Source organism: Emydura macquarii, unplaced genomic scaffold (genome assembly GCF_026122565.2).
Source record: "Emydura macquarii macquarii isolate MOO-44397 ecotype Brisbane River unplaced genomic scaffold, CSIRO-AGI_Emac_v2 contig_2205, whole genome shotgun sequence".
Classification (NCBI taxonomy): domain Eukaryota; kingdom Metazoa; phylum Chordata; order Testudines; family Chelidae; genus Emydura; species Emydura macquarii.
Window position 1 is genome coordinate 31,645,651 of NW_027132342.1, and position 15,921 is coordinate 31,661,571.

A 15,921-nucleotide genomic window follows, 5' to 3' on the forward strand; every position below is an offset into this window, starting at 1 on the left:
ATCTATGAGACAGAGGGAGAATGAGAATTGGGGAGTGTCCCAAATTCACCAAGTTTTGCACTCAGGAATAGTTTGTGTTGGTTAGGCAATCTATATCAGAACCTTGCACAAATGTCTTGGTTAGAGCTGCATTTTAGACCCCATTGTGCTCTCTCTTAATGAACCCTTCAGTCGACAGGCTTGAGTCCCTTCACCTTTCTCTGGCTGGATCCCTGGGTTGCAGCCTCCTGTTTCCCAGTAGTATAAATACAACAGATCTACCTGTTCTTAGCACCTGCAAAAACACTTCTCTATGGGGGGCTGTGATTAGTGGCTGATTAAAGTGACTCAAAACTAGGGTTTGGCCAGAAAATAGGAATTCCATTTCATGACAAAAGTCAACGTTTTTTAAATTTGTTTTCATTCTGTTTTGGGACAAAATAGAGACTTTTTAAAAAACCTTTCAGGAAAAAACTGCAGTGGCATCCACCCACCTGAGAATATCCAATAGAACCTGTGGTTAAAGCATTTGTTTGGGGAGATCCAGATTCAAGTCCCTGTTCTGTCTGATTCAAAGGTCTGGAACCTGGGTCTCCCACACCCTGAGTACTGGACTACAGAGGTAGTCTCTCTCTTTTGTTTTGACTAGAAATTCTGGTCCTCAGAAACCCAGGCCTGAGAAACTTTCCCAACAAAAGATTTGCTGAGACAATACATTTCTACAAAAAGTTTCAGTTTTGACAAATCATCATTTTCTGACATAAAAACATTTTGTCGATAAATTCCTGATTAGCTTTATTTAAACCAATTTTATCAAAATGAATGTTGTTTGTTCACTCAGAAGTACGCAACAAGCAGAGACAAGGGATAAATCAACAGAAGGCCTGCATGCCTGGGTCTTACCTAAACGTGTCCTTCTTTTGCTAGTTTGGGTAAATTCTACTCAGCCCAGGCTAGGAGAAACTTCTGGGCTGGGAGTAACAGCCTGCTGCTGCCTCTTCTGTGTCTGGCTGTCAGATTCCCCTCATTAGCTGGTGCACACTCACCCCCAACCTTTCTCTCTTCCTAGGCCAGGGTTCTTAACTGTTTATGGTCCTTTTTGATCACTAGGCTCCGGTCTTATCAAAATAGCTGTATAATTTTGCTGGTGCTCGGAAAACAGCCTCTTCCAAATTAGTAGCCTAGTCATTTTATCTTAACCCCCTGGAACATGTTGATCCTCGGTGTCTGATCTTTGCCATTGTTTTGTTTCCTGTTTGCTATTCTTAACAGTTCCTTTGATTTAACTCTATATAGTCAGTCAGATTAAAATCAAGAAGGTAAACTGAGGTACATATCATATTCATACAAAATCATATACTTATCTCCATAATTCTCCACAGCAAGCATGTGTAGATCAATGACCAGAACTGGGCTCTATGGATATCCATTTAAAGTGGGTTATATCTTCGGCCTGAGGCTGACAGTTTTTATTATAATTTAAAAATAAATATCAGGAAATATAAATGTTTATGTTGTCAATATGGTAGCTTTAAAGTGCACTAAACTACTGTTCTTTCTCTCTTTAACTTGGTTTTATATCCATTAGCAGTTCTTCTATCTTAAAATATAGGTCGTTTTTTTTTTTATAAGAAAAGAGAACTTTTATCAACTCTTCAGATTGGAGAAGTAGATTATATCTATTCTCTTACTACTTTAAAATAATTGGCATTTCTCCACAACTCTTGATAAAGTGTGTTATTATCATTTTTATAAAATTTAGTCAATAATGCTATGTGAATGGATGTGTGTTTTTATGGAAGGACAGACATCATCAGAAAATAAATGTTGTTTTTTCCTCTGGTCATGCAGCCAAAAAAAGAAAAAAGATGAACCCATTATCGGAGGGCCTGTTATTATAAAGTAAAATGTTGATTCATCATTTAACCATATTCGTTTAAGGAGTCACTGCCTCCCAGGAAAGACTAAGGCTACTGCTACACTGATGGCAGCAAATTCGCCGCCGTCAGATCGATTTCTCTGGATCAACTGAGCAGTCATTGCAGACCCGCTCACTCGATCCAGAAATCGACTACTAAGACCAGCTACACAAGTAGCGTAGCGCTGCATCGACTGGAACGCTGTTCCCGTCAGCGCAATGCAGTGCAGACGGAGCGCAGAAGAGAAGCTCAGCAGTCGATGGGAGTTACGCAAGTTTTTTTGCGTACTTTGCGTAACTCCCGTCAACTGTCGCCGAATCTCACAGGTAAGTGTAGACAGGGCCTTAGACTAAGACTTACTGTAAGTATGGCCTACATATTTTGTTCCCAGATGTATACATTTATATTTAGCCATGTTAAAGTGCATATTGTTTGCTTTCACCCAGCTTACTACACAGTCCCTACTGCTCAGAATCAGTGACTTGTTCTCTTCATTATTTACTACTCCCCCAGTTTTGTGTCATCTATAAACTTTATCAGTGATGCATTTATGTTTGCTTCCAGGTCATTGATAAAATTGTTAAATACCATAGGGCCAAGAACCAATCCTTGTGGAACCCCACTAGAAACACACCCACTCAATGATGATTCCGTGTTGACACTTTCATTTTGAGACCTATCAATTAGCCAGCTTCTAATCTATTTAAACTGTGCCATGTACATTTTATATTGTGATAGTCTTTTTAATAAGAAAATATAATGCAATACCAAGTCAAATGCCTTTCAGAAGTCTATTACGTCAACATCAACCAAACTTGTAATCTCAACCAAAAAATATATCAAATTACTTTGACAGGATCTATTTTCCATAAATGCATGTTGATTGGCATTAATTATATTATCCTCCTTTAATTCTTCATTAATAAAATCCTGTATCAGTTGGTTCATTATCTTGCCCAGGATCAATGTCAGACAGACAGACCTATTATTATCCAGGTTTTCCTGTTTATCTTGATTAAATAGAGGTACAACAATAGCTTTCTTCCAGTCTTCTTGAATTTCCCCAGTGCTCCAAAACTTATTGAAACTTAATATTAATGGTCCAGCACACTCCTCAGCCAGCTCTGGTCATGGATATTGAATTGTAACTTGCATTAGTGTTGATAAGTTCCACCACAACTTTTTCTTTTACCAAGATGTAGAAGAAACACTGAGGCATCTTAAGACCAGATGTACTAGCTCAACAGACTTTTACCAAAGAATTAATTAAACTGTCAGCTGGGTTTTCCTTGCTACTCTACTCATTGATGATAATTCCTTTTATGCTGTTCATGTACAGATTTACTATGGAACTATCATAATAATAAAATGCAAAATCTTATTGAAATTCAGTGGTCCTTATGTGATGAGATGCCTTTTATCTAAGAAACTGGAATATGATGTATGGAATTATTGGGTGAGAATCTGTACCATAGAGCATAGTTTCCCAATTTGTGGTATGCGTACCCCTGGGGGTATGCGAGACACAGGCAGGGGGTACCCGGGGAAAAATAGAGTGAAGGGGAGGTGGGTGGCAGCTGCCGACTTCTGGGGAAGCTGGGCGGCAGCAGCCCGCTTCCCACCTGGTCCCAGCTTTCAGCTGGGAGGCGTGTGGCAGGCCCCGACTTCTGGGGAAGGTGGGTGGCAGCCCCGGCTTCCCTCCCAGTCATAGCCCCCAGCTGTGAGGCAGGCAGCAGCCGCTGGCTTGTAGGGAAGGCACACGGCAGCTGCCCACTTCCTGCCAGGTCCCACCTCCGAGCTGGGAGGTAGGTAGGCAACCCCCCGCTTCACGCCGGGTCTCAGCTCCCAGGTGGGAGTCTGGGGTCAGCCTCCTGCATCTCGTGAGCTGCACTCGCAGCTGGGTGGCAACCACCCATGCCCCGGCTCCAAGCCAAGGGACAGCCTCCCACGCCCTGGCTTGAAGATGGGCAGCAGCCGCCTGCCCACATCCCTGGGTCCCAGCTGGTACAAAAGCCTCCTCTGCCCCAGCTCAGATTGGGTGGCAGTCACTCACCTCCCGGGCTGGCAGCCAGGCGACAGCCACCTGCAACTTGCCCAGGTGGCAGCCCCCCTCCCTGGCTCAAAGCTCAGTGCCCAGAAAACTTGTCAATTTCACTGCTCTATGACAGGCCCAGATTTTACCAGTTACCCTCCTTCCCTGTCTCTCTCTCACCCCTTCCTCTTCTCAAATCTCTGGCAAAAAATTTGGCACGGTGCTTTATATTCCCCAGCATTGCCATGCCACTCAAAGCCTCCTAGCTTTGGCCAACATCACCTCTAGCCCAGGTACATATTTGAATTGTGCACCCCTAGTGTAAAGGTGGTAACCCTACCCACACTAGATCTGACATCTGTCATATCACGGCCTTATATACTCAGCCCTTCTTCCAACATATGGCTCACATTAGTCTGTAAATATAAAGTCCCATGGAAAATTGAGTTTCGGGGTACTTATTAAAATTTTCAGAAGTTAGGGGGTCCTTGCTTCTTAAAAGGTTGAGAAACACTGCCATAGAGGCAGCCACTATATATCCAGAGGGATATATTAGGAACTAGCTCATTAAAGGGAGAAGAGGTAAAGCAACCTACAGGAAGATAAGACTGCAGATTTTTTGCAGAGATAGAACACCTAAGGTTGAGTTTGCAGTGCCTGGGATGTTATGATGTGATACAGAATGTTTGAAAATGTTCTTTTATGTATTGTCACTTTTGTAAATAAATCCTTTTGAAGCAGAACTCTGGTTTCTAGTCTGATTTTATTCCAAGCACTTTCCCTCGATCAGACAGCCCACATTTATAAATAAAGAGCTGGTTCCTCAGTTCTAGAAGAGAAGCATGCGGCAAAGGTCCACAATGCAAAAGTGTCATAATGCTTACCTCTGCAGCCACCCACCATCCCCAAATCCTGGGACTCATTTAGGCAAGGCTGCTCCAGAACATGCTGTAAATTACCCCAGCTGGCAATGGCCTTCAGGGGTAGGAACAACAGCTAGTAATCAGCTCCGTATAGCATAGTTCTGGCCATGCACCCTTTCCCTTCTCCAGACACTACTTTGGGGTGATCCTTCAGAGGCTGGTTATGCCAAATCTGCAATCCAATTCCACTGGCAGCATGACCTGAAGCAGAAAGTTAGAATTATATGGAATCCTACAGCATCATTGGCAGAGCCAGATTTTTCAAATAGAAGGAGGGGGACGCTGGGTCATGAATGGTGCCACTTCAGTTATCATACATGTGTATTCTGGCTATGTGACCCCATTTGCCATGCCCCACACTTGGAATGGGAAGCCAGACTCAGACCAGTGGGACAGGAGATGCCACTGCTGGGCAAGCATGGGGGTGGGCTCATTCTCCAGGCTTTTACTCCCCCTCCCTCTGGTGGCTCCACTCAGCATTGGGCTGGGAGTACAGTTGCAGTGCAGGATGAATGGTGCTGCTGGAAGTAGTTAGTGTTTGAAACGACACCACACATATACCTAAAGTTAGTGCTTGAAAAGACACCACACATATACCCAAAGGCTGCCGGGGGGTGGGGGGAGATGGGACTTTCCCTCCCTGCCTGCCTATTAGCTTTGCCACTGTACAGCATAGGCTCAGTCTCCTGAGGGGAAGGGAATCTTGGTGAGATTCAAGCTTAAATGACGCATCATTGCTTTCCTGTGTCTACGCACAGTAGCTCCATATTGCTAAATGCTTTTAAATAGTCAAAATCTTTCTAAAGGGAAACAGTCACTGTCATAGAAGTATGTAAAATGACAAAACAAGACCAGAAAGAGTGAATGAGATAACCTAAAGCCATCCATGGTATTCGGGTAACAAGAATGAATATTTGAAATTCTTCTGCCATTAGTGATCTCTTCATAATGCAATGCTTTACAAATACTGTGCTTAATAAAGAGTCTTGGGAAATTATTCCTTCTCTGTGGCCATAGAGAGCCTGCCAGCAGTTGAACCACTGCAGTTCTGCTGTGCGGTGGTAATGGAAGGACAAATTTAGAGGAAACCACACCCAGCAACCACACCCCATCTGTGCCCTGGAGCTCAGAATGTGGGGGATTTTGGTGCATTGCATCTAGTGATCTTTATGTGAAAAGGGCAGGGAAAGGGCTCCATCATTACATTTCACTTGGTGTAATTCTATGGGCTGTGTTATATGGGTGGTCAGACTAGCTGATCATAATGGTCCTCTATGCACCTATGAAACTATTGGTCATTATCTCCCCATAGAACATGGGTACAGCAGGAGCTATCTTAATACTGAGATAGAAGCAACAAAATTGGAAGAATTTCTCCTTCTCCATCTTTTTGTCCTACTGAGGTTTGATTTGATAGATGAGGTGTATCTAACCCTGAAAATGCAAGGCTAAAAAAAAAAAACTCATTAGTAAAATTATGTACACATATACCTAAGTTGATTTATTGAAATCTATAAGGCAGGCTAGTTTGCACCTGAAGAGGTTCTAGCCCAAGCTTATTTGTAGGCTGTTCCTGTATTCTTACTCAGGCAAAACTCCCATAGGCCTCTCATGGGCCCAATTCATCTTGCAGCAAAGTTAACCTAAAACATATAAAAAATTAAGTTTCTGATAAGGATGTTCCTGGGCTGAAAAGAAGTTATTTATTTTTCAAAAGTTCTGTGTAGATTTTACAATCATTCATAGCTAATTCTCTTTTTATTTAACAGAATTTTTTTAATGAAGTGGTTTCTGCCATTTTAATCCTCCTATATTTCCATTCACTTCTCTCCTCTGGATGCTTGTAGTTGATGTTCCCTAGAGTTGAGCCCTGCCGATGCCTATCATTATCACTAATTAGTGTGCTGCCTCAGAGGTGTTCCGTCACTAAGAATATCACTCCTCGTTTATTTTGTGCTCACTGAGGGCATGTAGTACTGCTGAAGGACCCTGAGGCACAGAATAACACCCCAAAATGTGGATAATTTCAAATCCCAATTTCAGTCTGTCTGACAGAGCCAAAAATTGACCCTTAACATTTCAGCAGTTCCACTGCCTTATGAGGATCAAAATTAAAGATAGCTTAAGCAATGCTGTCCAGCATGGTCTTGTAATCTTCCTATAACTGTTCCAAAAACCTGTCTAGTCAGAATACAGTAACTTCCTAATGAATCAAACTAGACAGGATTTTCTCATCTATAATTTATTAGTCGCCCATTTTGGCACAGTATAGAACAGTGGTTCCCAACCTTTTTGGCTCAGGGGCCACAGGTATAATTTTTACTACCCCGAAGGGCCACCAATCTCCACCAGCAGTTCCCTCCCTTCCTCTCTATTCTCCCTATTCCCCCCGCCCCACACAGCCAGATGGAAGGAGTTCAGCGAGGAGGTTCTCCCGTCCCCCTGGCTGCAGCAGGGAAACCACATTCATCCTGGGTCCCTAGACAGTGGCTCCCTTTTTGCAGCCAGGGGGCCTGGAGATCAGTGCTTCCCTCCTTCTGGATCCATCAGGGACCCCAGTTCCTAGGGATGTGCTTTGCCATGAGGGGAGCACTGATCTCCCATCTCCTTGGCTGCAGCAAGTACCCTGCACTGGTCTTTTAGCCCTGTGGCAACGCGCTCCGCCTGAGTCCTTAGGCAGCGGCTTCCTTCTGCAGCTAGCGGGAGGGGAGTGGTGGGCTACTTTGAAAGCCCCCATGGGGGCCACTTTTGACCTCCAGGCCACAGGCTGGGAACCACTGGTATAGAATATTGTATTGCTCAATCAGTAGCACTCTTCCTCTTCTAAGTCAGAATGTCCTGGCTTCAGGTTCCATTTAGGGGACAGAAGGTTAAATGAAGGAAAAATGTCTGGCTGGTGAGATATATTAGACTATGAAATAATCTCTCAAGGGAAGTAGTTGTTTGGATACTGCATGGTTCAGTCTCGTATTGGCAGGAGGATGGCAGAGATGGACTAGCAGATCTCTTCCATTATTTCAAAGCCACATTTGACTTTATTTTACACCTTCTTACAATCTCTTGTTAGTTGTTTTACCTGCCGCATCCCTCTTTAAGTAAACCTAAGAGTATAATTTAAACCTCCTACCAGGGTCCTCGCCGTGTCATGTGCACTAATTTTAGATTCAGTGGGCCAAATTCATGGATGAGATATAGGGGGAGAAAGTGGCTCATTGGTTAGTGGATGTAAGTCTAGAGGAATCTAACTTAGTTCTCTTAGAATTTATACCAGTTTAGTATATCTTGGTCTAACACAATGAGAAACAGATATGTCCGTGTAGAATCTGGCCTACTCTCTAAAATATTTGTGAAAATACACATTTATATTGCCTTTACAATCTTACAAAACAGGTCAATTGTATTGAGATAAAAAGCACATGGTACAACACAATATGTTCTACATATATTCCAATATCTCTTTTGTTCTTCCTGTGAAAATTCTCTTTTGTTGATATGAGGGGGAAAAATACAACCCCAAAAGGTGATTGTAAGAAAGTATATACTTTAATATATATTATATTGCTGAACCTTTTGTAAAGTTAGTTTTCAGTGTGGTTTAATGCCTCCAACTACCCAAAACAGTTTGGTGCCATTCCATCATATTATATTGAACTTGACCACTCTCCTCTACTGAATGAAATCAGAACATCTCAGTGTCTAATATGCCCTAGACTCCATTCAATCAAAGAAGAATTGTTGACTCAAGAGGCGGAGGCCTAAGAATTTGGAGCAGGAGCCTCTAAATTCAGTCCCCTCTGACATTACAATGTTCTGAGTGGCTGATATCTGTGAAGTTCATTGTGGGCCTTAATTATGTTACAATACAAAATACAGGGAGCAACTATATTTTAAATAAGAGTTTCATCTTAGTGAACTAAATATTATATGTTTTAACTTTTTCAAAACATGACAAAATTGCTGCTTTTTTGTGTCATTGTTAAGTAAAATCCTACAATATTTTGAAATTCCATTCTGTCAGCGGTAGAGCTATCTAACAGAATTGTGTTGCTGAAGTCCATGGCAGAAATGTTGATAATTCATTGTGCTTATATAAGCCTATGGCATGTATCCAAGTGTGCTACAGACTTACTGTAAGTTGTTTAAACATCCTATGCTTACTTTCAGTTGCCGTTAAGAAGTGAAACATTAATCAATCAGCAAATATAATAAAAATAGGTCTGAAAGAAACCTCCAGTATCAGTGAAACCTGATACAGAGGCAATGAAGCATAGGGAACCATTTGTGTATTGCTTAGATGCTGTATTGTAGCACAATGGAAAGCTAAATAGGCAGGTTATACAGAATGTTGCTCAGAACACCCAGCAACCAACACTTAACCTTATTTAAAATAAATAATTAAGTAAATCCCAGGGCTTGTGATCTACTTTTCTAGAGTTTGTGAGGCATTTGATTCCAGAAGGAATCCTTCCTTTCCAGAAAGATTCTACCTTTTGGCATTTCTCTTAGCTCTTCCAATAAAGGCTTTCCAGTGATGAAAATTTTCCTTAGAATGAAAACCATCCACTTTATTTAAATAGAATCTCCGGGTAGGATTTTCAAAAGTGTCCAAAGTTGGCCTGAAGTCAATGGGATGATTTCAGCAGTGGCAGAGTTAAGCCAAACATGAATGCTTTTGAAAATCCCCACCCTGAAATATTCTGCTATCTGGGGCCAAATATTAGTCACAATTTACTGTCTCAGTCATAAGGCTTTGCCTGAGAAAAATACCCATGGTTATGTCCAGAAAGAACCTGCCTTTTGCTACCAAACAATGCTCCAGCAGAGCTTAGGTCCCATGGCACATAGGGGCAATTACTTCATGGGCTGTGGGCTTATCTTCTCCATTTCCATTCAGTGGAAAAGTGGAGTTTTGAATCTTTTGTCCCCAGGGACAGGTATTTTATCCTCTTCCTTTCTAGTTCAGGTTGGGGGGTATGCATAAAAAGTTATTTACCTTTAGAAGACATTTCCAAACATGACAGATATCTCAGAGGATATCTATTACTAATTTATTTTCAGTTTCTGAATAACAGGTACAGTATCTCACTGCTGTCATGCACTTTGTAAAAGTGAATAATAGTGATTTGAGTGTCCTACTGCTCAAGCTGTTTGTACCCAGTGGTTCACTGACATAATATTTCACCAACTGCCATTTGGTAGGCATTGCCTTTAATGCCTAACTCATGTGAGGCCCCACAGGTCTAGAACCCAGGCCTGTAGAATTACCAGGTAATTAACAGGTCCAAACTGCCACTTAGCAGCACCTGAAAGTATCCTGTGCTACACTTTCCATGTTGCACTGTGGACACAGACCAGAGGATGTTCCACCTCAAGGGTTTGACAGGCAGTAGCCCCATGGCTTCTGATTGGCTCCCTGTCATATATAAATCCAAGGGGCATTCCAGGAAGTGTTCAGGTAACAGTGTGGATGTTTTGTAATGGCTGTGATTGGTTTCTGCTCTTGAATTCCTGGTATGATCTTGGTTTGTTTTGAAATTTGTCCTCTGACTTGGATCCTTGGTATTGACCCTGGCCTGGAACTGACTATGAATTTCTTGACTGCTCCTTGTCTCGATTTTGCCCCTGCTTTAACCCTTGGCCTTGGTTTCACTTGTTGGGATCCTGACAACTCATGCATTATTTGTTCTAATTCATGGATCTGTAAGAATTAGTATGATCTATTTTTCCACTAATTAAAAACAACTTCCCTCCCTCCTCCGCCCTTCCTTTGTGGTGGGGAAGAGTTTTCAGAAACTGTCTTGTAGCCCATATACATCAAATAGTAACATCCCCTCAAGTTGAGGAGTCCATGCAACTTCCTTAAGCTAGTCAGCACTGCTTTGAATGCTGGCCAGCACTACTCCAGAAAAATATGAGGTACTCCCTACCTCACTGGGTTAAACATGGTCCTTTTGCTGTCCAGTCTGGTTCTTTAATGAATTGTACTGGGTTTTGCTAGTATGTGTGCATGATGGCAGCAGAATATGGGAGCAAACTAATGAGAGAGTGTAGATGCTGAGCTGGTTAGATGCCTGTAGCATCTGGTATAATGCATTTTCCATCTTTGCTTGTGTCTGCAAAGAATTTTACAATACTTTATTGTGAGAAGATGCATTCTGTACTAGATAAATGCACTGGGCGATAATCCCACAATATTGTCTCGGTACTTGTGTTTTTTCCACATGTTCAAAGAATTTCTAAAAGATTATAATGGAGTTGAGCTATAACCTCTCTATTGTAATCCCCCATTGTCCATTAGTAAACTATTTTCAACTTTTACTAATAGAAGTCCTGTTAAATCTCCAGGCTGTGGAACTCTTGTCAGGTTATGAAAATACCAATAGACAATTTGCATCCTGCTGTATTATATCTTGTCACCCTCTTGAATGATCCATTACTTAATTTTTACCATGTCTGTCTTATTTCTTCTAGAATTTATTCAGAAAGGCACTTTGTTCATCACAAGGGCAGTTTTCTGTGGTTGGAGCAGCAGACCTAGAATCGGGGCTGTTGGTTTCTATTCCTGACTACAATGCTGACTAATTGTTTAACATTGGCAAAGTCACTTAACCTCTCTGTTCCACCTTAGTCCTTCCTGCTGTATTTTCTGGTTGTGTTCCCCCCCGTCAATCCTCAATCAGTTTGCATTTACCAAGCTCCTTTCTTAAGTAGGCACTGATCAAAGCATATTCAGGAATAGTGAAACAGAGCAGGATGTAATCTACATATTGAGTATATTACAACCGAAACCATCGCATGACCTCTCCTCACATCCATTTTGAACAGGTGGGGATGATGGAATAGAGCTCTTGTGGACCCCTACAAATGAAGTCTGAGCAGCTGCCCAATGCCACCTGCTGGGATCTTTTTGAAAAGTAAGAATAAAAGCACTTGAATATTCGAGTCTATATCTTCCTGTGCCTGCAGTTGAGCCAACAAAACCCCAGGGTCAATGAAATAAAGGGTTGCAGGTAGGAATAAAAAATAATCTTCATGGACCTGTGATCCTCTGGAGACATAACAGAGAGGAAAGGCAATGGAGCAGGATCTAATACTAGGTTTTCATTCTCCAGTTACTGAAGTATGAAAGTAATGATAAGATCTCCATTTAAAAATGTATACCATGCTCATCACACTGCATAATCATATTGCATCTTTACTGATTTTGCACAGCAAATTACACAACTCAGACAAGGACTCTAAAACACACTGTTCATCAAACAAAATCTTGCATTTTTCCCCTTTAATCATTTCCACTGGTAAAATGAATGTGCATAGTTAAGATGAGTCAGATTCATAAATATTATTCCTATGGTAAAATCACTTGGTGCTTGAGGTGGGTCGTACTTTGCTGGTGTTGGTGTGAGGGCACAATATTGCTGGCCGGATGTGAGGGTTTGGGAGTGAGAAAGAGTTTTTTCAGGGAGAGTGAGGCCCTCACAGCTTCAACGCTTCAGCATTTCGTATTGGGGCTGTACAAGCTGACACTGGTGAGCTGCCGTGGTTACATGACTCCCATTCAGTGTAGCCATATCTTGATTCAGCCTCCTGTTCTTCACACATGGCTAGATGGAGAGTAAGTTGGAAGGGTATGGCACTTCCCCCAAATGCTCCTTTAGGTACTACTGTGGGGGGAGGGGGGAAGGAAGAGGGATGTTGTTAGCATGAAGTTTCTCTTACAGCAGCAGCTGGCTCAGTTCCAGCTTTAGCACTTGGGTCGGGCCTGGAAAACTCTGCTTTGTTGCTCCTATGTACGTAACAGATTTTTGTAAAGCATGGTGATGTCACTAAGCATGCTGCCAGCCTGATGATTTATCTTATGGTGGAATAGTGAGATGGTTCCCTGCTTTAAACATTATTGTTTGTTGTGGCAGTGCCTTCAGGACCTCATTGTGCTAGGTACTGTACAAAAGAGAAATAAAAAGATAGTCCCTGGCCTGAAAAGTTGGCAATGAAAGGGTATGTCTCCACTAGAGCTGGAGATGTAACTTCCAACTTGGATAGATGTGTATGCACTAGCCTTGATTGAGCTGTGGCTGCATAGGTGGGGGATGAGCTAACCCCCCTGAGTATATTTCCATCTGAAACCCCAGGTATGTGCTTGAGGCCGTTAGCTTCTCCTGCTGCTCCTACAGCCATGGATATGTTGCTTTTTTTAGCATGCTAGCTACCTCAGTTATGATTAGTGCAGGTATGACTTCCCAGACTGGAAATTACACCACCAGCTCCAGTATTTGTAACCCATGTACTGTATAGGGACATATATCTTTAAGAGATCTATAGAGAAGGAGGTGGGGAAGAATAAATTGTGCCTTGATTATTGTTGCTAGACACTTCACACCCAGAAGTTTCTGGAATTGTGTGTGCTAGTTTTGGGCATATTTAATAGGTTCCCTGTAGCTGGATTCCAACTCCACTGAGGGCAAGCAGTCAGGGCAACTGCTTTATGAAAGGTCATGTGACCTGGATGGGTTGGAAGAAGCAAGCGTGTTTTCCCTAACTTTGAAGCATTTGGCAGCTGATATCATTTACCTTTCAATAGGGAAGTCCTGGCACCAATCCTTATGGAAAGGGGAAATTGGGAGGGAAAACTAATTTCTTTTGTTTTAATTGTATATGTTGAATGTTTGACTTTAGCCAAATTGTTTTATTTAAATTGTCTCACCCAGTATGGTTCACCAACTCTCCTTTAATTGTGATGATGGGAAAAGCCATTTATTTGCTATTCTTAGCTTTGTATTTTTCTTAACAGTTTTTTATTCATATACATAACGAGTGATTGTATAATAAGTTAGCTCACTAGGTAATTTGAGTTATTTCAGCAGAGGAGGAGAAAGTCTGCATGGATTCCAGTTGGAGATTTTTGCAAGCAAGAGGAAAGAAGATATTATTGCAGTGCTTTTTGACTCAGCAGACTGAACAGATTTGGTGATCAAAAACTCAGACTCTGGTGAACTCAGCCTAAGCTTTTCTGAATTAATTCTCACTGTGTTTCTGTGGGGACTGACCTGTTTAGATTTAATTGGTTTTCTTAAGTTATGTCAATTATACATGCATTATATTTATGTGGATTATGAAGCAGTCTTGTTTTGTAATAGAAATTAAGTTGTTGGTTTGTTTACGTTTCTCATACGATTTTATAAAATTGGTACTTAAGAATTAAGTTTATTCCTTTGTTCTTTTTGGATTTGATTGTGGGGAGGTTGACCCTATGCAATCCTTACTGAAAATCCTCATTGACTGAATTCTGGGTCTCTATGTCCTTTTCTGTAGGAGCTGTTTTTAAGCGTTAGCAGAGGAACAGTGAAGTAAACTCTAGTCCACCCGAAGGTTCCATAGGCATATCCGAAGTGTAAAATGAGACAGATGGATACAACAGAAAGGATTCATTTTACATAAATAACATATATTTATACCCCATCAACTCCAGCAGCAAAAGTGGAGCTAATCTGTCTTTTTCTTTCTATCCTGACCATCTGTTCTCACTGGTTTAAATGTGCTTACATTTTTAAGACTAATTTTGCCAGGAAAAGAGCTAGAAACCTATGGTTTTAAATATGAATTAACGTTTTCTTTCCTGGGCCCAAAGGTTGGCTATCTGATTAAAAGCCACACCAAGGTCCCAGTAGCTCCTCATTGATTAAGGGAATAGTAATGAAACCAGTGACTGTAGGTGAGCAGTAAACCTGTATTAAGCCTGAGGGCATCAATGAGAATTTTGAATTTGATATGAAAGATAAGTGAAAGCAACTGAAGGAAGTGATGCTCTCTGAATGCTGGGCAAGGGAGGATGGATTTATCTTCAGCTTTCTAGATTGACTGAGAGGTCATTGTGAGAATCTGGGGGGCAACAGAGTCTAATTGTATTAAATATTATTGAAAAGGTTTGGGGTGTATTTTTAGGGATAAAGATTGTGTGTTTGGACAGGCAGTCTTGTTTGAAGGCTTTTGCAATATCCTTTTCTTCCTCCAGCTCCTCTTCTTTCCCTAATTTCCAGGCCAGCTACATGTACACATATGGATTAATTTATATTTTTAGTTTTGTGCTAATATAATCAGTATCATGCAATGTATATTTTCATTGCAGTCAAGGAAAAAATATCAGGTTTTAGCTATATATAATTTATGATATGGAAGGAATGCTGAAAGGTAAGCATTTAATACTTAGAGGAATTTCACATGCATCACACTGAAAATGGTCTGTATGAAAGTCTTTCAGAATCCTCTAGATGAAACAAAAGACAAATAGTAAATAATTGATTTCTTCCATTTTAGTGCCAGCAGCAGGGTTAGCAGAGTGCTTCAGAGCATTTCAATGTCAAGAAAAGTTCTGTAATCCTACTAGCCAAAATTAGGCAGGAATATCCATGAAAATGAATAGATTAAAATTTAATCTGCCTTCAATCTTGCACTTGTTTGTACACTAACATTTTATAGTCATGTTGATCTATCCTAATAAAACTTATTCAAACTGGAGATACATCTTGAACACTGGATAAAGTTTACAGATACATAGACAGAACAAACAACTTTGCAGAGTGTTTCTAGACACAACTTACTAATGAATCAGACTGCTTGTCACATGTAGAGCAAATTAGCAGATTTTGATTACTTTTGCAGTTTGAGTCAAACACTTCGTACAGCTCTAGCAATTACCCAATTTCTGCACACACAGCTGTCTGAACATGCAAAACTGGAGGTAATTTTTTTTTAATTTGATCTAATGGATCTACATCAGTTAAAGAATATTCAGTGTTCCTGGGAAATTCTCTTAGGAGAAATGGCCTCATTACTTGTAAGTCAAAACATAAGATTGACACTATTGTATATGTCTGTGAAATAATGGAAGTATAGTAACTGAAGTTACTCCTCCTCAAAAGAATATCTAGCTGTTAAATCTCTGGCAAGAGAAGAAATATGAAATGAAGAAATGAAATGAAGAAAAACCCACAACTCCCTTAAAGATCTCTTTATTTATTTTTCTTCTTCTTTACTTGGCAATGGCACTGAATACAGATGACAAAATAGT

At 41.0% G+C, this 15,921-nt stretch overlaps 1 long non-coding RNA gene across 1 annotated transcript in view; it reads left to right on the forward strand.

The window, feature by feature from the left end:
* LOC137160542 (uncharacterized) overlaps window positions 1-15,921 on the forward strand; it is a 168,978-nt gene that overhangs the window by 44,420 nt on the left and 108,637 nt on the right. The window contains exon 2 of the long non-coding RNA XR_010921914.1: window positions 11,679-11,767. This is a non-coding gene — a long non-coding RNA (uncharacterized lncRNA). The remainder of the gene's footprint in view (window positions 1-11,678; window positions 11,768-15,921) is intronic.